The sequence below is a fragment of the Balaenoptera physalus genome (genome assembly GCF_965194825.1).
Source record: "Balaenoptera physalus genome assembly, chromosome: 7".
Classification (NCBI taxonomy): domain Eukaryota; kingdom Metazoa; phylum Chordata; class Mammalia; order Artiodactyla; family Balaenopteridae; genus Balaenoptera; species Balaenoptera physalus.
Genome location: NC_138886.1, coordinates 76,312,109 through 76,338,879, shown reverse-complemented (window position 1 = coordinate 76,338,879; position 26,771 = coordinate 76,312,109). Strand labels below are relative to the sequence as shown.

The following is a 26,771-nucleotide window of genomic DNA, read 5'->3' as shown; positions in this document are numbered from 1 at the left end:
GAGGAAGAAAGTCATGGTGGGCCTGAAGCCTCACGGAAGCTTCATGAAGGAGGTGAACCAGAGCTGAGCCTCAAAGAAAGAGTAGTAATTCTCTTACTAAAAGCAAAAGCAAATATGAACATGATATTCCCATACTGTTTATTGTATCATAGGGAGTTCTCGCGATCAAACTTCTCGTCTCTCGAGACTCACACCTCCTAGGCATGCACCTTATTTGGCCTCACGGCTGTTGCACAGTATTTTTCGTCCCCTATCGTGTATATCTTGACCCCTCGAACATATTTCTACCACATCTGTTTCTCTCCCTAGAATGTAAGTACTCTTAGGCAGAGACCATTTCTTATTCATTTTTGTTTACTTACAATGTTATTGTCTCCCAGAGCTGACATGTAGGTATGCCTTTTCTTATCAATTATATCAAGACTAAATCACATAATTCTTTTTCAGTTTTGAAGACTGGAAATCAAACCCTACTCTCCTGTTTGCCTTTACTTAGCTGAAATGCCATTATGGGATGGTTAAAAAGAACAGCGAGATATAGAATGTCTAGTAAAAATGATGTGGGCTGGCAAATATGATGTAAATTATCAGGATTGAAAACAAAAATTCTATCTCCAGCACTGGAAATATTGCAGATGGTATTGAAATATGACTCAAAAATGTGATTTCATAAAAGTGATGGTATTTATATGAGCAATTCAAAGTAGATTGAAAACTAATTCTGATAGAAAAGTTTTAAGAGTTTAAATACTTTTTCATGATTCTACTTTACTGGAATTCAGCTAGGCTCTGAAGCTCAGTAAATTTCCCCCTATATATCCTACTTGGATTAAACCATAATCAGTATTACATGTATGCCATCTCTGTCTAGACCTCTAATCTAAAAAGTCTTAAAGAAAATTAAAAACTAACCCTTCACAATGTTAGATACAGCTATGAACCCGTTTGTTCCCATCATTTCATGACTTACGTAAAGTGTACCTAAGGTCTTGGATTTCAACATTTTTCTTCCCTGCCACATAATTTACCTACTCCTGTAATGCAAGTAAGAAAATATAATAAATAGAATCACAAGAATTACAAAAAATACATATGCAATAATTGAGGTACAAATAAGTACATACATTCTTTTAGTTACTAGGAGTTAGATTTTAAAAATTGAAAATGATGCATGTTGTTATGGCTATGCAAAAGTAAATGCATTGCATGTAGGTTTTTATAGTTGGTGGCTGGCAAATGTGAAGCACTGGAAGAGGCATCGAAGAATTTCCCAGTCCCAAATCCCAACTTCTTTAATTCTCAAATCTGTACCTAATAGAAAGTCTCCTACTCTATTCCTGAGCATCTCCTGGACATAGCTGATGCAAATCTGATTATCAAATCTGATCTGATGTAAGCCAAGGAAATACAGTTATTATAATACAATGTCTGACTAAGCTAACTTCTAATAATTTTTATTTGAAAAATATTTGTTTCCTGGCATGAGCTTTTAGCAGAATGAAAACACCCTTTACCAGCAGAAAAGGTAGTGTTTTCTCCATCTGATCTTTCATCAGATAAAATTCTTAATCAATCCAGAACCTTCTGAAATACATGATTTGGAGACCTTCCAAAAGGCCCTGTCCTGAAAGGGATGGTAAATTACAGTTTGATCTCATTTGTCCTAAATTCTGTACATCATTCACCTGTGAGTTATAAGTGTCTCACCCTTGTGAGATATGTCCCATAACTCATTCTCGTCAATATGATGCATTTACTACTAAAAGATTCATATCTTGGAAATAACTTGACTGTTTCAAACTACGGTCTCTAATTAATCATACAGTAATTGCATTAAGTACCGTTCTAGTTGCCAAGTCTAATCATATTTCACCCAGGTGAATCTGTGTCTGGCCTCTGTATCTGGCTTTCTTTCTGAGATTTAATCAAGGGCATGCTTTAAATGGAACTCTGTGACTGGACATTGAAGTTCCCCCAAATGTTTGGGTTTTAAAGATCAATAGCAAATTCAGCTTGCCTTTTCCACAATGCATTAGTTTCCTGCTTGCAAACAGTTACAGGTTCAAGCATGCATTTTTCACATGCAGAAACCCAGTAACTGTGGTTTGAATAGACCAGGAAGGCATTTACAATTTAAGTCTAAAAAGAAGTCTGTCACAAATCAAAATCAAGTAATGCAGATCTATAGAAGTGAATGTGCATATCTGCCAGATCTGCCTTTAGATAGTATGATTCAATTAGTAAGAGAGTGTCTTTTTGATGTTACTTCCCCTGTATTAGGGGCTGTCCACAACTTTTTTTCCATTCCCCACCAGAATATATACATCTTAGCATGGGCACTGGTTCTTTTCTATTGTAGTAATCTTCACTCATTAAAAAAACACAAAAAAACAACCTGGTACCTAATAGTCCCTTAATGTGTATAGTGTATTTATGAATGAGTGAATTAATGCATTGATAAAATAATAAGCATATGACATTTTAATCACAGTGAAAATGTTTTAATAGTCAATAGAGGCTTTTAACAGTTAAAAGAAAAAGATATGCACTCTCTTGCTTACTATAGAAATCAAACTGAAAATTCAAATTTGAATATTACATTTCAAACATTAGAGTAAAATTCCTTTCCAGTATTTTAAAGTTATATATTCTATTACTTTTTTAAATAAAATTATCTTCTTACTGGCAAGAAGTGGCATTCATAGTGTCCTTTAGGTGTTTGTAAATTTCACCCTGTTATGCCCATGCATCCACATTCAACTTACCATCTTTTTCAGTAACTCACCCCATGTCTGAAAGTAAATTTAAGCAGCTACTCTTCAGAGGTTGCTGGTCAGATCAGATATTTTTGTATTTGAATGAAATTCTTCAAAAGGACTACTGCAGGGCTTCCCTGGTGGTTCAGTGGTTAAGAATCCGCCTGCCAATGCGGGGGACACGGGTTCGAGCCCTGGTACGGGAAGATCCCACATGCCACATAGCAACTGGGCCTGTGCACCACAACTACTGAGCCCGTGCTCTGGAGCCCGCAGGCCGCAGCTACTGAAGTCTGCGCACCTAGAGCCCATGCTCCGCAGCAAGAGAAGCCACAGCAATGAGAAGCCCGTGCACCACAGCTAAGAGTAGCCCCCGCTTGCTGCAACTAGAGAAAGCCCTCGAGCAGCAATGAAGACTCAGTGCAGCCAAAAAGAAATAAAATAAAAATAACTAAATAAATAAAAAAGGACTACTGCAAACAATTATGATAAATCTTATATTGTATCTGTTACCGTTATTAATGAAAACAAGGAAATAAGTGCTAGGGTTATTGTACATAAAATAATCACTGGGTTTTAATATTCTAATCTGAGTCAATTCAAGGTCTATCCTGAGAAGAATCAGGCACTGGCTGAATGGCTTTTAGAGAAACATATTTTGTGGTTGTTTGATAGAAAAGTCACTACAGAAAACGGGGCACTGGCCTGGCACATTGCATTTACCTACTCACCACTTGTGAGGGAGAATGACCCAGTTCTTTCATTCTTTGTGAAATGGGCAAGAGTGACATGCATATTTACTGCCAGGTACGTAAGGACCTGCCCCCAAAGCATTACCAACCATTCAGTGCTCTCTGATATCTAAACAACTTCCTAATGTTTACCTCTACTCTGAACCCTCTGCCCAGAAGAAGAGAAAAGGGGGGTTGTCTTTAACGGAACTAAACTGGAAAGGGAAATCACACATAGGTGAACATACATCAGGTGGTCTAATAATTTCATCAGTACTTCCAAGTGTTTATTTGTAAGAATCAAATTTCACAAACTTCTAATATTTTGGGGCTTCTTTGCATGTCTGTATTCTCATATTACCCTAAATTTACATTTGTTATAGTCACTAAGGCAATAAATTGTACTTTTGAACATATTTCACTCCTTTGTTAGACTGAGGGCTCCTTGTAGTTGCTGGTGTACCTCATTTACATTGTAGTCCAGAGCCTGATGAAGTGCTGAACATTTAGTAGCTCCTCAGTAAATGCTGAATTAATTAATGAGAGCTTCCTGCATCACCTTCAGATGTCTGTTCTTTGACTTTCATCCACATCTTGAAATAGCTTTGAAACTCTGTTCATCACTCCATTTAATATTCCCTCAAAAAAATCACAAAGAAGATACATATTAATATTTATTATGTCATGACACAGTGCTTTGCTTCTAAGGGCTTGTTATACCGCCTTCACTGTCCTGAGAAAACTTACAGTCTAGATGCAGAGACAAGACAAAACCACATAAAATATTAAATTACAAAATGAAGGGGTAACGATTAAAAGTAAAATGAATACCATAAATGATATGAATATAGTGTGTTTTAAGATTATGCTAAGTTAGGTCCATTCAGGAGATTCATATCTGGGAAAATATGAGGTTCTTTGGGGGCTGCGGCCAGAGTTGGTTGGCTTGAAGGATTGAGGGGCCCCCTGGGAGGATACAGTCTAAACCAAGAGAATCAATAGAAAAATCTAACCCGATAAGTAAGTCTTAGTCATCAGAGGGGAGGAGTGACGTGATGAGTGGCTTGAATAAATCTCTAAGCATAGCATTTCCTTTCACCACTGACTCATGAGAATTTTTGGGAGAAACAAAGAACTGTGACATAGAACTGAAATTACTGTGTAAGATATTAATATTCATGAGATATCAGTCTTATAAGATATTGGGCAAAAGCTTTTAGCCTTTAATAGAGAATAAGAAAAAAAGATGGAGGCCTTGTCTTCGATTCTGCCTTGGGAATATTGTCCAGTGTGGGAACTGGAGGTGCAGTTAATCACTGGATAATATGATACCCAGACAAGGAGTATCTGGAAGCACCACAGGTGTCATGCACGGGCATCAGTACCCAGTGGAGGTAGCCATGGTTAACTGAACTCTCAGTGTTATCAGCAAAGAGGGAAGGAGGAACAGAAAAGTATAATAGTGGCTAGACATAGTTTTGAATCCATGTTGACTCCCTTTGGTGATAACCTCAGAATACCTGGAGCAAGACTCAACATCGGGTATTAGCAAGTGACAGGTTACATGCATACCAGATATTTACAGGAAGGTGAGTTAACTGAACTGCAGTGCAATCTAGGAAATCTTCATGCAGCAGGAAGAACTGGATCTAGATCTATAAAGAGAGAGGAAGGTAATGGGGAGAGGCAGTACTGAAAGATGAAGGTGAGCAAAGACAAAGAAGAAATATCTGTGATCTCTGGTTCATGGGAGATCACGAACATAGCACTGTGACTGACTGTAGCTCTGTGTACATTAGAGAGGATAGTGAGCAACTGAGTTAGAACTGGATATTGGGGCCAAAATTCAAGAAACCTGGAGTTGTATCATCTCAAAAATCTAAAAAGAGCAAGCTCCTGATGTGAAGATTTCAGAATTTTTCAGATAGGAATATTCCCATGACCAATAGCCATGCAGTAAGCACTTTGGATATTTTATTTTTAATTTTAAAAAGCTCTATGAAGAAATATGATTGTGTTTATTTTCTTTAAATCAAAATTGAGGCTCAGAGAGTTTAAGTAACTTGCCCAGTGCGACACAGTAACAACTGAGCTGGGATTTGAGAACAGATGTGTGTGGTTCACAAACCACTACACGTCACCTTTTCTAATTTTGCTTTACTCAACAACCTAATCTCAATGGGGTTAGGTTGGCCTTGCATTTTCCCCACTCTGTTCTATTTCCTTGGATAAAATAATGGTGACTGCGTATTACATAAAGATAGAAAAAACATTAATGGTGATCTCTCACTTCTTGAAATCAGTTCTTTTTAATGATGTTCAGTTTACCTGTATATTTTTTGAAGACCCCAGCCTGGAATTTTCCATTTTTTTCTTCTTTTGGTGCCTTTTGATGAATCTGCCTACATCATGTATACTTGAGTGGTTCACCTTGGTGTGTTAATGCTATGGGAGATGATGTGCCTGGTACTTTAACAAAAGACACATTCTTGTGCCTTCAGTGACCTAGGACTTTAAGCGTTAAAGGAGATAAGAAGGGAGAAAGGAAATGGGTTTTATAAAGGAGAATGAGGCAGGCAAAGGAAGTGTTGATGATAGATGAGACTGGAATTAAAGACTCCACCACGAGGGTGAAGTGATTAGGCTTGACTTGGTTTACTTAGAAAATGGACTTCAGAAGAGATAAGACCGGCCTTCTGGACTGGGAATAGATGTGACTTGGGGCTTAGAGATGAAGACACCCACCTGACAGGAAATCAATAAAGGCTTTCACTACTACTGAAGAGGAGGAACCTTCTATCTAGTCTAAATACCTGTGAGCACCTAACTTAATTCGTTTCAAGGACCCTGTTAAAGTTGCTCTGAAGACAGTGGAGAAGTGCCAAGGGCATAAGCTACTAAGGAAAAGTAAGAGTAGTAACTGGGAAATCTTGTTCCTGAGCTTGGTTGGCAGACGGAAGCATCCTCCCATGTTGGACGTTGTTAAAGGGGCGCCTATGAAGAAGCAAGCTTCTTTGCTGCCCCTTCTGGCTGCTTTATGTAAAGCGTATTTAACGACGCTTCATCTTACCGAATCAGTTTGACTTAGCAAGAATCGCCCACAAAGAAATCACATTCTAATAAAAGTGTGTGTGAATTTACATATATATGGAATCTAAAAAAAAAAAAAAAAAAAATGGTTCTGATGAACCTAGGGGCAGGACAGGAATAAACACGCAGATGTAGAGAATGGACTTGAGGACACAGGGAGGGGGAAGGGTAAGCTGGGACGAAGTGAGAGAGTGGCATAGACATATATACACTACCAAATGTAAAATAGATGGTTAGTGGGAAGCCGCCGCATAGCACAGGGAGATCAGCTCGGTGCTTTGTGACCACCTAGAGGGGTGGGATAGGGAGGGTGGGAGGGAGATGCAAGAAGGAGGAGATATGGGGATATATGTATATGTATAGCTGATTCACTTTGTTATAAAGCAGAAACTAACACACCATTGTAAAGCAATTATACTCCAATAAAGATGTTTTAAAAAAAAATGTGTGTGAATTTGTTTTGGAGGGTTGAAATAATTGGTAGATAAATCCAACTTTAAAAGAGAAATGAAAGAAAATCTTCAAGTTACACAGTTCAGATAGCATTATGCATGATGTGGCTTTCTCCTAACTGAAAATTGGGGAAATTTTCCAAATTATTTATGAACTCAGTGAAAAAAATTAGAATGTGCTATCATATACTCCTTGATGTCAGTTTAACCCAAACATTAGTCATGCATTTTCAGATTTCCAGAAGAAAAAAAAAAAATCCTCATAAATGGAACCTTAGTTACTCTTTTAAATGTCCTTTCAGAAATGGGCTTTGAAATAACACAATAGAGGTTTGATAAGATACAGTGATGGAATAGAGGAATGATTAAAAATAAATGTCCCCAGGAAACATTATTTTAATATTTATGGTTAGAACTAATTTTTTATACTTGTGTCACTGAGGTAATATTGTAACATGAATTCTACAAATATGTTCATGTATTCCATCATTTGCAGTAAATATTAATTGTAATTCCATTTTAGCTCTCAGATATATCCAGTTCTCCCCATCTTCTCTGATCCTGGATTGATGTAATGGACTCTTAACTGTTCTCCATACCTCAGATCTGGCCCCTGCTCAGTCTGTTTGCCATCATATGGGGCTTAGTATCTGGAGGAAAGTGGAGTTCCTCTTTCGCCCATTGCTCTCTATGTAGGGGGATGATAGCTATGCCTGTACATTTGCTAAGGAAATTAGTTCTAGCCCTGGTGTCCGGGTTTATAAGTCTAAATATTATCGTGTCAGAAGAGCACAGTTTTCTGTCAGGCTTACTCCTTAAATAGGGATGCCAGGAACCACTCACTTAGGTGCAGCTTCCGCTAAGGGATTAAGTCCTAGTGTTGGTATGTGTATTTCCTCCCCTCCCTGGACCTAACGGGGCCCTAGGTTACCCAAAGTCATAATAACAGCCCCGACCTCCTCTTATAGAGAAGGAGTTAATGAGATGAAATAGTAGAGAGCAAAGCAAAATGGGCGCAATATGGCAGAATTCAAGCTGAGGTCCTCCTTTTTATGGGTAGCTTGGAAATTTTTGTGTAGTGCTTCACTGAATTCCCTGGGTTCTGAGGTATTTGGGAGCTTGTGGAATAGTGCTCACTATTAGTAGTTTAGTTACCAGTATACTAAGTGATCTTTTTTCTTGCATGAAAGATTCCAGAGAGTTTTTGTGGCTTCTCTTTTTCAAATGTGGTAAATTTTATCCCAGTTCCATTTGTCTATACAAAAGGACCACTCTTCTTTTTCCACTGGCAGGATTAGGTGGTAATTAAGGCCATAAAAACCAGTGCAGATAGGATCATGAAGAACCTCACTTACTAAGGCTTCATTCAAGAGCAAGATAACTAGTGGGTATGAAATAAATGGTCTTTTCCAAGGAAGGAGGTCAAAGAGCAAGAGGACACATGATCAGGTCACGTGACAGGCAAAAACCAATTATATTGGGAGTTCAGAACAAGTTGGTTTCCCTTCTAAAATAAAAGTCAGCCCACAAATATGTATTGAGCCACCACCATGTGAGAGGCATTATCCGAAGTTCTAGTGATGGTAGAGAACTGGGAAGATCAATCCTAATGAGAAGGGCCATAATTCTAATGGGAGAAGGAATATAATAAAATGTCAAAAGAACTAATTTAAGCGACTCAAAGAGAGGTTAAAGGCTTTATTCAACTGATGTGCTCAGGCAGCACCTGAAGACCAGGTAACTCTCCTAGTTGAAGCAGGGTTGGGGTTTTACGGGATGAGAAGAGAACAGGGTACTTGTCCTTATGGTCTGACTCAGGTATCACTTTTCATCTTCAGTTGCTGTAACTCTTGTTGTTGGAATGGCTGGATGTTGTTTTGGTCCTTGGGCCTCTTGCTCAGGGTCACTGTTGTAATATCACCCAAAAAACTGTCAGAACATTTCTTTTGAAACCTGTTTTTATAAACTTTGCCATTTGTTGGTTAGCCAAGGTTCAGCAGCAGGGGACATAGGAATAAAAAGGAGAAAGAGAATAAAAAGGAAGAGAGGCAGTTGTCAAAGGCTGTCCTTGTTCTTGTACAGAAAGTATACAAATAAATAAAATGTCTTCAGTGTCTGTAAATTGAATCAAGAAAGTAAATTCAGGAAAGTGTGGAAGAGAGTTGTCAGGGAGACATCTCCTAGGAGAAGACGTTCAAGTTGAAACTTGACTGCTGAGAAGGAGAAAGCCATTAAAAATATGGAAGATTTGGCAACTACAGATGCTGGAAAGCAGGAATAAGCTAAGCATGTTTGAAGAGAAGAAAGAACAGGGTGATATGGGAGACACAGGTAAGCTAGAGAGTTCGTAGGACATGCTTCATCATTTGGTGACATGGGGGAGGTGGGAAGGAGAAGCAAGGATGCAGGGAATTTCATACTTGATTGTAATTGTTTTGAGCTGACACTAGCCCTTGCTGCCCTTGGCAGGTGTTTAGAGCAGGCTCTGATGGGGTGTTTGCAATGCTGGTTCTCAAACATCAGCGTGCTGAGAAATCATTTGGGCATTAGGTTAAAATTCAGATTCTAATTCAAAAGGCCAGAGATATAGGACCTGTTATTCTCTTGCCTAACGAACTCCCAGGTTACGCTGATGATGCTTGAGCACCCTTAGTAGGAAGGCTTCAGGGGCTTCCTTGGAGACCCTTCTCTCTTCTCCAAATCCCCCCAGTACTTAAGGCATCAGAATGAGTGCACCCCTATTTTACTTTCTTTCTTCTTTGCCATTCAGAGGACCAAGGGAAGGCTTTTCCTTGGTCTATCTATTAGCCCACCTGACGCCCATGCTATCTCCTTAGAGGGCTGGTTCTTGGTAGATTTCCAATTCAAATATAAAAATGGTAGAAGCTATTTAAATCACTTTCCCTCCAGGTGTCGTTAATATTTTGAGGTTATTCTATAATACACTATTCTATGTTGTCTATGTTGTCTATGAGGAAGAGTAATAATTGTTAAAAGAAAAATACCCATTTCTTACTTCTTATTTATACTTAACAGAGCTATGTTTTTCTTCACTTGGGAGCCCTTTAGACTGCAGACTACAGACATTGAAAGTATTTGTTCCTCTTTAAATATGGGAAATTTTAGGGCTTCCCTGGAGGTGCAGTGGTTGAGAATATGCCTGCCAGTGTAGGGGACATGGGTTCGATCCCTGGTCCGGGAAGATCCCACATGCCACGAGCAACTAAGCCACAACTACTGAGCCTGCACTCTAGAGCCCACAAGCCACAACTACTGAGCCCGTGTGCCACAACTACTGAAGCCCACGTGCCTAGAGCCCGAGCTCCACAGCAAGAGAAGCCACCACAATGAGAAGCCCGCGCACAACTACGAAGAGTAGCCCCCACTCGCCGCAACCAGAGAAAAGCCCGCGCACAGCAACAAAGACCCAACGCAGCCAGAAACAATAAATAAATAAAATAAAATAATAAAATAAGTAAATTTATAAAAAACTATGGGAAATTCTAAATTTTGCTAAATAATTTAAAACTAATTTCTTGGAAAAAAAGGGCATTTGTAAGTGCGTGTATGTAGAGGTAGTAATTTGAGTAAAACATTGCCTAAGCAAACTAGGAACAACAGGGAAAATGTTTTCCCTCCGTGCTTAATTATCTTAGAAGTCCTAAGTATTTGTTGTTCTCTCCTACAAATACAAAGCATGGGAGAATGACTGTAGGTCAAGGGGACTATGTTGTTGAATTGCAAAAACATCACATGAATGTATAGGTCGCATAGTACTTTATGATAGGGAACAATGTCTATGTTTCTAACAATTCTACCTTAATATTTTCCTTCATTTTAAGGAAAGTATATTGCTTCAGAGCAACAGGTTTATGATATTAGTGGGCATAGGGTCTGCTCAGCGATCTATTACACCTGTGAACTTTGGCAAATTGGTTCGGCCCTTCTGAGTGTCAGACGCCTCAGATGCAAAGTCTGGATTATGGTAGTACTTCATGTTTATATCAATTAAATAGGCATGCATGTAAATTGTAAGCAGAGTGTCTGGTACACAGTAAGCTTTCAATAGATGTTAAGCATTAATATTAGTAGTATGATTACTAATTATTATTTTCCCGACAAGAACAAACCCAGTTCAGGAAGAACTGGTTGGCAGAGCCTTCAAAACATATTCGTGATCTGAAGCTCACGTACCAGCTGCTAATTTGCTTCTTTATTTCGTTTGATTTTCCTTAGCCGCACAGAAGGGAGGTGGGTGGCAGAAGCTTAATTTATTTGTCCCTTTGTTTTTTTTTGAAAATGTGGGTTTTGGCTCTCACGCTATTTTGAGGCATGGCCTGGTGATGGCATTGGGGAGATGCACACTTGAGGGAGGTGGGAGGATGATATAGCTCTCTTGGTGGTTCTAGCGTCTTTCTTTCCCCAAGTGATCAGCATAGGTACTAGATTGCCAGTGCTGCCGGCCAAAGGCCTTTCCTCCCACAGACTTGGAAACACATGAAAAGAGCCATGACTCATGGGCTACAACTTTTTCAGCTGCTTGATAGAAGCACCGATAGGCTCAGCTCCCATGTTCCCATCACCCCACAGGCTGGGTGAAGGGGAAAGTGCTCTCTGGTTTTCAAATAAAGTGCTTCCCAGCGATCATTGAGAACAACTGAGAGAGAGACTGTGGAAAAGTTAGGATGCTGTTCCTTTCCTTGGCTGAAGTCAGTGGAAAGGATGATCTGGGGTGACACCAGGGTTTCTTCAGACCCTTAGAGGTATGGCATATGAAGTACTTTCAAATCTTTCTTTACAAACTCTTCCAGTCCCTGCTTTCCTGCGTTTCACCCATTGTACTTGGCATGTTTCTCTAGGAGCACTTAACTCATTGTGTCATCTTTTGCTGTGGTACTTGTTATGGGCCAGCCTCTCTTCTGTGTGCTGTGTGAGGGCAAGTCCTCTGCCTTTTTAATCTTTGGATCTCCAGCCCTGAGCTCAGTGCCTGGTAGACTCTGAGGGTTTACGTAGCAATTGTTGACTCCATGGATAGATGGATTGGTGAATGGGTTCATGAATGAGGAAAAAAATACTTCAGTACCGTGGTTGGTGGTACATATGGGAATATGCTTTAATTATCAGATGGCTATTTGGCAGGAGGAATTATTGATTAAAAAGACAGTTCTGAAGTTCAGAAAACTTTCTTTGTTGTCAAACTTCAGGTCATAATGTTAAGTTTCTGAGCAGCTACTTTGTCCATAAAGCCCCCAAGTAATTTTGGGGAGAATTTAGAATGAAAAAAGAAAGCATCCTCAAAAGTATAAATGGACATTTGTAACAGACATGGCATTCTAAGTGAACATTAAAACAGATTTGGTTTATGTAAAGGTAAGATATATTGAATCTGTAAGAGATTTACATACACAGGGAGCTTAAAGTTCCATTGAGAAAAAATGATAGAAGTTTATCCATGAACTCGCTAAATAGTATTTATTAAAGACCTACTTTGTACTGAACACGATGGACTGAGGGATGAATTGATCCATGTCTCAGTCCTCTGGGGCTTCACAGTTAAATCAAGAAAAGAACATGTAAATAAGTCTTTGTAGTAAGAGGAGAACAGAGATAGGATCATGGCACTATCAAGAGATGGTCATCGCTAACCCCGCTCAAAAAAATCTAGAAAGGAGAATGATATCTGAACTGGAACTTGAAGGATATGTGGGAGTTGACATGACAGGAGGGAAGCAGATGTTGTACCTGTGCAGAGATAGAGGGGTGGGGAAGAGCAGGTGCCTTCTGAGGAGTGCAGGTACTTCTGTGTGGCCAGTACATCGTGGTGTGGATGAGGGAAGTGAGTGGTTGAGATCAGAAAGACAGTGAGAAATTCAGCAGGACTTGAACACCAAACTCTGGATTCAAAATTTATTCTTCCACGTCAATTATGCATAACTAAAGAATATAGTAATCTGTGCTAATTGCTTCTCCAAATACTGAGGTGGAATGCCTGAAGAGTGCACTGTAGTTCTACTTTAGCAGCTGGAAAAAAACGTGTGTTCAGTGGTTATGTAGTCCTGACCTCATGTACTTTTCACAAAGGCAATTGATTAAAAACAAAATAATGTGATTTAACTTTATACCCTTGTGTCAGTTTGATATATATTATTTTACAAAGCAGAAAAGCATTCTGGAAAAAAAATCACCATGGTTTTATTTTCGGCAACAAAGAGAATCTTTTTACACTCAAAATGGACTCGTTGATAAGGTCAGCGATACAATCTAGGATCCCTGGATTCTGACACATTGACTTTCATATAAGACCACCAAGCTCAATAAATGCAGTAGCCTTCAAAGCTGGAAGGTGGCATTTTATCTTCTTTGCTACGTCATGCAAACTCTATTTGAGGGTTGTGTATCACCAAGTTCTCTTGCGTGACTTTGAATATCTGTCTTATAAGATTCCTTACCTCAGATAACTTCACAGATTGATCTTTTTTCAGTTTAGTTTAAAATTTTATTTATCTTTAGCCAAAAAAATCATTAACTAGACATCATCCACTTAAAAATCAGCTTACCCAAATTAGTCAGTTCATTAGAAGAATTACTGTAGAAAATCAAGAACACATCTTCAAAAGCTGCCTGGATTCGTTTTATATTTGTCTGACCTATATTTTTAGAGTGTCTATAGGCAAAACACTATGTGTTTGCATGTGTGGAGGGGTATACACGAATAATACTCATATTGGCAAATACTCACATGACAGTTACTGTGTTGTAAGGCATTAGTCCAAGTGCTTTTTATAATATTTACACATTTAGTCTTTTTCTATAAGGTGGGTACCTTTTAAAATACCTGTTTTATAGATGAGAAAACTAGGCTCACAGAGATTAAGTAACTTGCTCAGATCATGAACCAGGAAATGGAAGAGTCAAGTCCCTAGGAGGAAACTAGGGCTCCCTAGAGCCCATGATGGGAAGAGAGTTCATGTAGCCATGTGGAAACTACTTCAGAAATACAGAACAGGAGGAGAGTTTATGTCTGGGGTGATTATGAAGGGTTCATAAAAGAAGAGACATTGAAACTGAGCCTAGGGATTGGTGGGCTTTTCTCAGGTGGAGGTTTAGATGACTGCAGACTCGAGATTGCCATCAGCAATGGCACCAAGGTAGAAGAGCACACGGTGTGTTTGGAAGACAACACGTGAAGCAGTGTGTCAGGAGTGGAGTGGGGAGTTGGTGTAAAAGGGCAGAAGGAAAGTTATTAGAAGGGAAGTTATAGCAATTTCTAGAGAACCTTAAAGCCCAGATAAAAGAGTTTGAAATGTGTTCTGTATGTGAAGGTTTGTGGTTTTATTTTATCTTTAGTTATTTTTCAAGCAAAGAAGTAAAATGAAGGATGATGAATTAGGCAGCTATGTGTAGGATTGATTAGATGGAGAATGAGAAAGATTTGAAAGGAGAAAAAGGTTGGCCTTCTAAAGGATTTAAATCCTTCAGCAAGAACAACAAAAACAAAATTAAACAAGAACAGAGACTTGTGAAACATCTTAACTGTGAAGTTGAAACTGAGACAATCTGGAGCTTTGCTACAGCAGAAAAGGTACGGTTATGAAGGTAATGTCACCCTCCCTTCACAACAGGACTTTTTGCACCATCTGGAAATCTGGAAGAAGAATCCATTCTTTAGTTCCTTCCTGTACTCTGAAGCCATGAGTAACACAGTTCTTTAACTTTTCCTTTTCTTTAACTTTAACTTTTCCTGTACTTTGGTGACAGGTTTTTCCAAGATAGATGTACAGTGGGGCACAGTTAGTACATCATTTTCAGATGTTCGTGGCTGTCCTGGGGTGTGGAATAATGATGTATGTGCTACTTTGAGGTGGGCGTTAATAATGGTCATAGCTTACTCAGGGCACAGGGACCGGGAATGACTGAGCAGGGGGAGGTTATCAGCCTGTAACAGACATTCTTACCCAAGTCCCTGTAGTTTCTGAAGAGGCATAAAGCATGGTCTGAACCTAATTTGGGTTTCAGCTTTCTGGTTGGACCACCTGTGCCTCATGAGGACACAGACATCAGATATCAAGAAGAGAGAATAAAGAACCCATGCGATGGACATCCAGCCAGAATTCTGAGGTAGACAAGAGAAAAGGCAAATCCCTGTCAGTTTTGTTCATTGGACTTGAAATTGTAGGGTGTCTAATCAAATGTAAGTTTCCTAGGAAGCTAAGTTTGGAGAGATCTGGGAGATTCCAGGTTAGCTCTGAAAACAGCGGGCTCTGTATGGCCTTGTCTTTCCATTAGGTGGGTCCCAGTTAGTTGCATCAGAGAAAAGGGCAGGGCAGCTCACCTGAAAGTTGTAACCTTTTTGTAGCAGTCCTCTGAGTAAAGTTTATTATTTGTGAAACATGTTACTGTTCAAGTGACGTGCTGCATTTATGACAGCCTCCTTACGATTCCCCAAAGTGAATGGCCCTCGGTGGGTATTCCATCAACTGGGGCCTTTTGGGTTATCTTGGTGCCTCATTTCACTCAAGAGAAAGCTTTAACAATCTAGAACTTAAGAAGCATCTTGAAATGTATGTTAAGGAGAAAACCAGACTGAGTTTGTGTTCTTAAACTACATCCAGTCTTAAAACGAATATTAAATCATTCACATATGAGAATATAAGCTGGTGATGGAAGAATGACCACGTGCTTCTGCATCTTCACCCTCCATTCTGATCGTCTTGTAGGCTGACCCCTCTTTCCACTTTGAATGCGACTCTGGCTCAGTCAGCATGTGAGGAACAGGATTGTCAGTGAGCCTGACAGGCTAAAGCCTTTAAGCTTAGCTAAAGTGTATTGTCACCTACCGGTTAGTTCAGGTGCTCTGAGAGGGGTGCTGATAAGGCCAAGGCTTTGGTTTGGGTCCATCTATGCCATTTTCCTTACTTTTTACTTTTGCCTTTTTTAAACTTTTTATTTTAAAATAATCTTAAACATACAGAAAAGTTACAAGAATAGTGCAAAGAGTTTCTCTATTCTCTTTACCTAGAATCAACAATTGTTAACATTTTCCACATTTGCTTTACGATTCTCTATGTATCACATATTTTCCAGAACTATTTGAGAGTAGGTTGCATATGCCATGCCCCTCTACCCTTTAATTACTTCAGTGTGTATTTCCTAAAAATAAGAATATTCACTTACATAAATGCAGTGTATTTATTAAGGGTGATACTTTTACCTACTTTTACCTAATCTGTAGTCCATATCAAATTTGTCAATTGACTTAACCATACTGCTTAGAGTATCAGATCCAATCTAGGATCAGATATTGCATTTATTGTATTAGAACTTTGACTAACAGGGGAGACTACAGGGAGATAATTTTCAGATAATGTTTGGAAAGGGGCCATGGGGGAGTCCAATGAGTTGAGTACCTTTGTATCCTCAGAAGAGCTATCACTGTGAGATGGTCTATCAGCCAGGATTCTCCAGAGAAACAATGCCAATAGGATATATTATCCCTTAGGATGATAGATAAATAGATAGATGATAGATAGATAGATAGATAGATAGATAGATAGATAGATAGATAGATAGATAATGGTATCAGTTCAAATATTGTTATGAGCACAATGAAAATGTCATGAGCTTTCTTAGAAACTTGCGATGTTACTATTCCTGATGGAATTTAAGCATGATTGACAAAAGAATAAGATAGAATTTCTTTTTGCCTAGAAGATTTCAAAATCCCTTTATATAAATGTATACATATCGGTATGTGTGTGTGTGTATATATATGCATGTGTATATATGTGTACATATATATACACATATATATATGTACACATATGCAAATAAACAAGATAGATGGAAGGATAGGGGGTGGGAGAAGGCAAGTTCAAAACCAGTAAAGCAGGCCAGCAGGCTGGACACTTTGCCAGGACTACGCTGTAGTCTTGAGCCTAAAATCTGTAGAATAGGCCGGTAGTCTTTTTTTTTTTTTCAACATCTTTATTGGAGTATAATTGCTTTACAATGGTGTGTTAGTTTCTGCTTTATAACAAAGTGAATCAGTTATACATATACATATGTTCCCATATCTCTTCCCTCTTGCGTCTCCCTCCCTCCCACCCTCCCTATCCCACCCCTCTAGGTGGTCACAAAGCACAGAGCTGATCTCCCTGTGCTATGCGGCTGCTTCCCACTAGCTATCTATTTTACAGTTGGTAGTGTCATATGTCCATGCCACTCTCTCACCCTGTCACATCTTACCCCTCCCCCTCCCCATATCCTCAAGTCCATTCTCTAGTAGGTCTGTGTCTTTATTCCTGTCTTGCCACTAGGTTCTTCATAACCTTTTTTTTTTTTTTTCCCCTTAGATTCCATATATATGTGTTAGCATACTGTATTTGTTTTTCTCTTTCTGACTTACTTCACTCTGTATGACAGACTCTAACTCCATCCACCTCAATACAAATACCTCCATTTCATTTCTTTTTATGGCTGAGTAATATTCCATTGTATATATGTGCCACATCTTCTTTATCCATTCATCTGATGATGGACACTTAGGTTGCTTCCATGTCCTGGCTCTTGTAAATAGAGCTGCAATGAACACTGTGGTACATGACTCTTTTTGAATTATGGTTTTCTCAGGGTATATGCCCAGTAGTGGGATTGCTGGGTTGTATGGTAGTTCTAATTTTAGTTTTTTAAGGAACCTCCATACTGTCCTCCAAGGCCGGTAGTCTTGACACTCAGCAGGAGCTGATGCTATAGTCTTGAAAACAGAACTTCTTCCCTAGGAAACTTCAGTTTTTGTTCTGATGTCCTTCCAGTTGCTTGGATGAGACCCACACACGTTTTTTAAGGTAATCTACTTAAAGACAACTGACTGTAGATGCTAGCCACACCTGCAAAGTACTTTCACAGCAACAACTAGATTAGTGTTTAATTAAATCACTTGTTTAGCCAAGTTAACACAGAAAACTCTCAGGGGTAGAGATCATCACCCACATTTTACATGCAAGGAGTCTAAGACTTAGCACTACTGTATTTATGGAGGACACTCAGTATGCATGAGTGAGCCAGAATATACACCCAGTGTGTCCCACTCCAAAACCTGTGCTACTTCCATGGTACTTCTCTTGCCCAAATGCAGCATAGGGTGATTTGGGAAGTGATAAATTTCTAGTCACTGATGATATGCAAATATAATCTAAATGACCAGTTAGCAAAAATGTTCCAGAAATGATTCAAACCTTAAATAAAAGCCTGTACTAGATGGCTTTTAAAATTTCATTGACATTTATGAATCTATAATAAGTATTTGAAAATGTATTTTGGGTTTTATTCCCTCTTACTGGAGCATAACATTTTTATGCACATATACCTTCGTATTCAATTAGTACCTCTAATCAGAACAGACAGGTAAATTGTACCCTTTTTTTTCCCCCTAGAGCCTACATTATTTCTAGTTTTCAAAACACCATTTCAAACTAGTGCTACTATTTGGCAGATCTGTTAGGAGGTCTCAGAGAAAAATATGAGACTTTAGAGAAAAGCTGTGTAGTTGGAAAGCAATTGTAAAGGACTTTTATGTAAATATAACTTTATATATTGAAATAAGCCATTTGTTTCCTTATACTCTTTTAATACATCTTTATTGGAGTATAATTGCTTCACAATGCTGTGTTAGTTTCTGTTGTATGACAAAGTGACTCAGCCATATGCATACGTATATCCCCATGTCCCCTCCCTCTTGAGCCTCCCTCCCACCCTCCAAGGATAATTTCATGGCTCAGTTTTTTGTTTTTTTTTTTTACTTCTCAGTAAAATTGGAATCAAATCCTATGGTTTTTCTTGACAATTATCCTCAACATTAGAAAAAGTTTCATCCTTTGTAGGGCATTTTAAGTAATAAATAATAATCATAAAAGTAATATTCACTAAGCATTGTTAGGTGTCAAATGCTTTGCTAAGTGATTTATAAGCATCGTCTAGTTATTCCTCTTAACAACTCAAAGAGGTAAATACTATTACTGTATCCATTTTAAGAAAAATGAACAGGCACAGGAAGATGAAATAGTCCTAAAAGTAAGATCCTACCCAGATGATGTGCAGGTGGATATTTTGTTTTCTAATTTTTGCTTGGTATCTTCACATAAATGGATTTGTTCTATATATAATTCAAATTGTCCTTTAAAACTCTGAGTGTTCATATTTCAACAGATGATGGAGCAAAGTAATTAAGTGCCTTGTCCATGATCACCAGCAAGATGGTTGCCAAATTAGAGAATTAATTTATGACCTTTTAACATCAAGTCCAAAGTTTGTCCATTAAACTACAACATCTTCTCATAATAAAACCCACTGTTATGACAGCTTAACATATCAAATTTTCCATTGCTTAGCAAATATTAATTTTCTATATTGTAGTCTATAATCACCATCACTGGGCAATGGCCTGGTTCTTTGCTTCAGTAACATGGTGTCATCCAATTTTAAGGCAGGTTATTTTTTCTCTAGGGGTGTTTTTCACCTGGTAAGAAATGGAAGGCAATTCTTTAGTCTGCCTGAAAAATTTGAAATCTAAAGGAGTCTTATTGGGAAAATGGAAAGGATTGTCCAGATTTATTCTCCAGATTTGGCTATAGTGAGACTTTGTGAACACAAATCTCCTATATAGTAGAGGAAAGTCCTGTTGCATTCAAATCCAAGGATAGAGGTAATGATTCAAATGTTATTGTAAATACAATGGAAATGCCGTGAGCTTTCTTATTGACTTGTGATGTCACTGTGCTTGGTAGGATTTAAGCATGGCTAGAAAAAGAGTAAAATGGAATTTATCTTTGCCTGGAAGACTTTAAAAGTTCCTTCCAGTTTAGATTCATTTTAATTGTTAATTTTTGTTTTTAAGTAATATAGGAGACTCCCCTTATTACGTTTACCATTGTGAACAAGTATAATTCACATTTTCTAAATTACTATGTTATATGAGGATTGAACTCTATGAAATTGTTACTGTTTTTAGAGAAGAATCTACTCCCATATAGTTGCAGAGTTATACCTAATGGAGCATTAAGTAGAGTGCCACTGATAAAGCAGTCTGTTCTACGGTATCTTGTTGCATATTTACATGTATGATACTCAGACTGTGTGCATTAAATCCTTAAACAGACCTAGGATTTCTGATGGTGACATAGGATTTTTGATGGTGCCACAAGGGGTGTTACTAAATTCTGTTCAGGCAGCATTCAGTGTGGAATTCATTTTCATACTGCTGAAGTCCCAGTAGGTTTATAAAACCCCAGCCATCGACTGCATTGCAGAGAAAGCAGAATGCAAGACTAAGAGAGAAGCTGACCTAAGATAAGGCATCAGTTACTTTCAGAGGATTCATTAGAGGAGAGAAACTCAAGAAATAAAAATCCGTCGGTGCCAGGGCTTTTGAGTATAGAGGCAGCTAGAGAGAAAGGACCCTCTGGTGCAGATTTGTTTGAATATATGTTTCTACCACCAGGATCTAAACCTGTGTGCCTCTCTCAGGTCCACATCCTGGTATGAGAGCACATAACTACTTATGATAGCAAAGCATCGTGGCCTTCAAAGAGTCTGTCTCACAAGACTGAATGTTCCTGTTCAGCTGTGATAAGACTCTGTTCTTAAAGTGGATCTGAGTGTCTTAGAAAGTCTAAGAAATGTCTGAAGTTAGTATTAAAAGTTCTAATTCAGTCACCGTTCTGACACAGATCAGGATAGGGTTTGGAGCAACATGGAATAGACAAAAACTTTAGCAGATGATACAGAGAAGTTTCAAGAACTGAGTTAGTTCCCTTAGGCAGTTCAGCCTAAGTGTTTCACCAGTTTCCAAGTGGGAACAATTTTTTTTTAAGTTACCATCTGGTCCACTCTGAATAGTATATGTAGTCTTTGTATGTATGCTTATACATACATTCACTCTTTAGGACAATTCACATACTCATTACTTGTTGGGGTTATCATCTTCTGCTCTGAGTTTATGAAGTCTGAAGTTTTTTCAGGTCTGGTCCATCTCACATTTAGTATTAAGCGTGAGCGCTCACTGCTCATTCTTGCTCTTATAGGTGTCTGAGGCATCTTAAAAATGGGGTGCCCACAGGGGACAATATTGCTGACATACTGCTAAACTCTGTGGCAAAGAGAGTCATCATTTTTGCTAGGTTGGTCGATTTGCGAGATGTTAGTTACTGGTGCAGAGTCGGGGGTCAACTGTCCAAGGTTTTAGAATCAGGAAAGGAAGAGTCTTGCTCTAATCACGGCTGGTGGTTGATACATATTGACCAAGCTACTGTTTGGTTTCTGGAGCTTCAGATAATACCTCTTTCAATGTTCTTTTTGAGTTTCACTTGTTAGTCTTTCCCTTCTTAAATAATTCCTCTGGGATCTTCAGGACCAGGTTATATCCTCTCCTACCCCATCTACTGCAACTAGTTTCCTTGTAATCTGAGGAAAAGCCTTTTCTCTTTGTTTCCTTCAGTGAATCAGTCTCTCTCTCCCTTCTCCTCTCCCCTCCCCTCCTCTCCTCTTCCTCTCTCTCTCTCCCTCTCTCCCTTTTTTTCTCCTCTTCTTTCTCCCTCCCTCTATCTCTTCCTTCTCTCTCACAAACCTTCTTCTGTTTCCCCAGTAGACCTTATATGGCCTACCAATCCAGATTCCAAAGTATTAGCAAGCAAAACTATCATTCCTTCTCTTGTAGGGCTGGGAGAAATTAATCCCCAAACCTTTCCAGAAAAATATTTCTTCTTCCAGTACCTTCCTTCCAATACCATATAGAAAAAGAAGAAAAAGAAAATAATTAGGCTTTGAATTATGAATCTGAATGTATATGTATACCCTACCACAATCATATATTTTGGTTTAAATTAATCTCAGCTAACTCTCATTTTATTCTGATTGTCACATATTTAGGAACCTCTGTGGGTATTATAAAAGAGAAATTGTGTGTATTCTCACTGGCAGATTCTATCAAGATTCTGGTACCAAGATTAGGGGGATCAGAAAAGCATCACTTCTCACAGGATAGCACCTGAACAAAGCCTTTTCTCATCAGGGCATGCTGTGCTTTGCACATGCATACAGACATTCTAGAAAGGGTAAGCATTTTAAATAATAAAATAAAAACAAAACCCATACATATATACCCAAAAGACAAATAAAGGTGATCTGGGACCAATCCTCCTGTAATTTTCTTGCCTTAACACTTAAATTTCTTATCTTATGAAATATTCACTGCCCATTTAAAGTTAAAGCCATGCATGCCTAGGCTTCCAGGCTTAAGAAGAAAAAAGTAATTCCTCTTGGGTATGAGTTATACACATGGTCTAAGCTTTGGTATGGTTGGCAAGTCAGTGAACGTACAGATGAGAAGGGGAAAAAGAAATACCCCAGTGTCTGTCAAAGATGTTCATGGTGCAGTTCAGAGCTTCCATTGGGCTGTGGCATTCAGATTTACTCCTAAACCTCCCTGAAAAAGCTCTCTGGTGAGATAGTTGTTAGTCTCAACAGACTGGGAAGAAATTCCTAGAAGATATTTTTAATGAAGCATACATAAGAAGACTAAGTTGAACAGACTATTAAAGAAGAGCGCACAGTTCTAATGGTCTTGGGGTGCGTGTGTTTTCAGTGATTTTTAGGCCCACACAGTTTTCTATAATGGTCTTTCAATATATTTATATGAAAAGAAGGTGTCTAATTCAACTTTAGATATCTTGTATTTATCCCAGTAGTTCTACATTTCTTCCTCAGTTCTCACTCTTGGAAAAAATAAGGGAAGAGTCATAGAGGTGGTTCTCTCCTAGGATGGAAGTGAAGTGTTTTTATCTTATAACCCTTAGTTGGAATTATATTTTTCAGGAAGATTTTTACTCCAGTGAACATAGCAGCCTTATTAAGGATTTTTATAGCCTTTGTATTTGCAAAGTGCTTTAAAATGAGCTTGATTAGACACATACTCCATCATCTAAGGAAAAAATCGATACAAGACATCATTTCCACTTGACAGGTAACATAGATGCATCATCATAAGGTTGTATTTATTAGCAAGGAGGTTAAGTTGCCTATTCAAGTTGGTCTTCCAAGTCAATGGAAGACAAGGGAATAAAACTTGTTATTCTGTAGCTTCTAGTGTACTGCCTTGGTTGCTTAGCTATGTGTCTGTTTTTTACACATTAATCAACACCACCATAATTATCAGGAATGACAATTGCACATCAATAATTCCTTCTCCAATGTAAGTACGTAAAAGGATTAATGTTACATGGGCTCTAGAATATAGAGAAGGAAAGGTCACTAAATGATGTATTAGAACCACCATGATAATAGACCAACAAATTAAACCCAACAGGAGAGATCAACATTTGTTGGCTAAACCTAATAGACTCTTGTAGTTTATTGATGTTGCTCCTCCACTGGGCAGAAATATCTCTAGGATAAGATAGAAAGACAATAAATAAGCATGTGAATCAGAAACAGTTGCTGAAACACATGTGGAGATCAAGGTAGCTCAAAGTAAAGCTGTAAGTAGAAATTTCAATAGATCCATCATTGCCAAAATGTTATCTTACCTTTGAAATTATTTTCTGTTACTGAATTGTAAAGAAACCAAGTTTTTTTCCCCCTAATTCTTGAATCAGAGACTTCTGGTAGTCATAATTTTAATGAGTCTCTGGGAGGTCATTTTCACTAGCAACATGTTTTAAATCACAGAGTCCTTCCTTCTTTAATGACCACTCTCCTGCAGACTAGAATGGTCTTCTGTGTTGATTAATTCTTTCAAAAGACTAGTGGGCATATAAATGTATAAACATGACAGATAGACAAAATGGTAGCTTTAAAAAAGGTCCTTAAAGATTTTGTTTTATATTAAATGTGCATCGAGTCTAATAAGTATAAGACAGGCTCTTTGCTATTTTGATGTTTAAGATCAAAATGAATCCTACTTCCAGACTTCCAATCCAAGGAACTATATAAAAATAGTGACAGAGATATTTTCATAAAAATATTGATTGCAGAATTTATTTCAGAGCAAATAAATAAATAGAAAAATAAAATTAAAACAACCTAAAGGTCCAACATGGAAATTAGTTACATAAAAGACACTACATCTGTATAACAGAATCATATGCAGCCACTAGCAATTATGTTTGTGAATAATTTTAATGACCCAGGAAGATGCTCCTCCTAATAAAGTAGGAAAAAAAAGTAGAACAAAAACTTTACACAGTAGGGTATTTTATGCCTTTCCCTTTTTTATATAAGTATCTAAACATTCTGGAAAGATATATACCAAAATAACAAAACTTTTAAAAGGCTTTATGTAAAATGTTTATTTTATTTTTATATTTTTCTGTACATTTCAAATTTTCTACAATAAGAATATATTGTTGTCTTAGTTAACCTAAAACAATTAAGATTTTTACTTTGTTAGCATCATTTTAATGAATTGTTTTAGTTTCTCAAGTGTATCAAGCTTGTTCTTTGGTGCTTGCTGTTGCTTCTGTCTGGAATATTCTTTTCCTATTCTTGTGGCTGGCTGCTTTATATCATTTTATGCCTATGCTCAAACGTCATTTTCTCAGTGAAACTTTCCAAAAGTACCCTCTGGAATGTACTGCCCCCCCCATCATTCCATCATTCTTATCCCATTATCTAGCTTCACTTTCTTCATGATGCTACCTGAAATTATATTGTTAACCTATTATTTAATCTATTTATTTGTTTAGTTTCAGTCTATTACATTAGAAAAGAAATCTATAAATGCAGCAGAAAACTTGCCTCTCTTGTTTCATTTTAAGTTCCCATGTCCTAGAACCCTACCTTGCATAAAGAAGGCACCAGATTCATATCTGTTAAGTAAAAAGAAGTTCTCTTAAAAATTAAATCAAAACTTCAGGTATATTGAGAAGACAGGAACTCACATGAACCTACTATGTTTTAGCAATTGGTAGGGTGAAATGCATTTTACTCTTAAGGGAGAATAAGAGCACTAAGTAACTTAAAATAGTAAAATGAAGCACGGGGTGAAGATAGCTTATAAAATGAATGCCAACAAGTCCTATTCACATGCTGGAGTTGGGTCACAAATCTGTCTCTAAATCTGTGGTCCATATCTTTTTGTATTGGATTATGAACTTTGAAGATCCAATAAGACATCTGAAACATTCTGTCAGAAAAACACTCATGTACATCTGGTCATGTCCATGAAGTTTTTCTCACAGTTTCTATAGATTCACAGTCGACTCAAAGGGTGTGTGGGTTACAAAATAAAAGCTTCTGTTCTGGCCTATCTGGGAAACATAAATGATAAAGTTTGAGATCCATTGAGTTAAAAATCTTCCCCAAGGATTTGACATTATGTCTAAGAAAAGAGTAATTAGCCTCTCACAGAGAGAGCATATTGCATATAAGATCACATTTAGTTATCATCATCTCAAGATAATAATATGGAGTTGCAAAGTAAAGGAATTTTCCAAATTGGAGAGAAAGCATAGAATTTCATGTAAAACTAAGTCAGAGATGAGTATTTGTCTCACTGAAACAGGTCAATAAACATTTCATGGGAGAGATGGTGGCTGAGTTATATGTTGAAGAATTACCATAAAGTAATAGCTAGTGTTTATCAAGTGCATTCAACTACTAGCTAAGTGCTTTACAATACATCATATTTGCAAAATCCTCACAATAATCCTAATTTATTTAAAAACATGAGAATTAGAGAGGTTGAGTAACTTGCCCAGGATAGTCAGCTAATTAGTGGTAGAGCAGGGTTTCAACCCTAAGAAATCTGGCTCAGTCTTTCTTTGCCATTGTAGAGTGCTACTCTCCAGGAGGGTAAGGTCCGAATCACTAAAGAAGAGGGGGAAGGACATTCCCAATGAGAGCATACTGTAACACCTGTACAGATGTTACTTTAAATCTAGAAATAGCTAAGTAATCTTGAGTGCCTCCCAAACAAGACCAAAAAAATCCATTAATTTCCCTGGGCTATACATAAATCTATTTTCACATAAAATTGAGAAGAAGAAGTATCATTTTCCAAGACAAGTAATGGAGAGACGGTGGTAAATGATGAACTGTAGTACATTTAGGTTCTACATGTATTATACTTGGTGTTCCTATTGGTTGTTTGTAAAATGGTTGTTTGAGTGACAGCCTTCAGGGAACTTTACCTTCTAGCCAAAAGTAAAATTGTCTTTCAGTAAAAGGACAGATTTCCTAGAACCTTTATAAATAAGTTAAAAGATGGATATGATGAAAGTGATACCTCTCATGGGATTTAAAGTGCTGCTAAAAGCCATCAAGTGCACAAACTATAAGATTTTTCTTCATTGAGTGCCATGATGATATATTCTTTGCACTAGATGTGAAATAAATACATATGTGTCTATCATTCATCTAGGAAGATAAATCAAGTGCCCTGAAAGTAGTCTCTTTATTCTGAAAAATTGGATATAGTATATTAAGAAAGAGTTGAGAGAATAGTTAGGGGAAAGCTTTCTGCACATTTTAGTTTTTATTGTCATATTCCAATAATACAGTGGAAACCATACCTGCTATAGGTTGGCCAAAAAGTTCTGTAATCTTACAGAAAAACCTAAATGAACTTTTTGGCCAACCCAATATAAATGTTCCTTAATATATTCTGACAAATTTTAGAAATAATAATAGTATTATTAATATTAATGTTAATAATAGCTAAAATTTACTAAGCAACTATTATGTACTAGGTA

General features: G+C 37.7%; 1 protein-coding gene across 6 annotated transcripts in view; it reads left to right on the top strand.

The window, feature by feature from the left end:
* Positions 1-26,771, top strand: part of LINGO2 (leucine rich repeat and Ig domain containing 2) — a 1,218,611-nt gene that overhangs the window by 907,044 nt on the left and 284,796 nt on the right. Inside the window, exon 1 of one of the 6 annotated variants that reach the window (XM_082467580.1) lies at positions 6,650-11,792. The exons of the other annotated variants lie outside the window; for them this stretch is intronic. The gene's annotated coding sequence lies outside the window, so the exon portion shown is untranslated. Of the gene's footprint in view, positions 1-6,649; positions 11,793-26,771 lie in introns of those variants that run through there. 6 annotated transcript variants of the gene reach the window in all.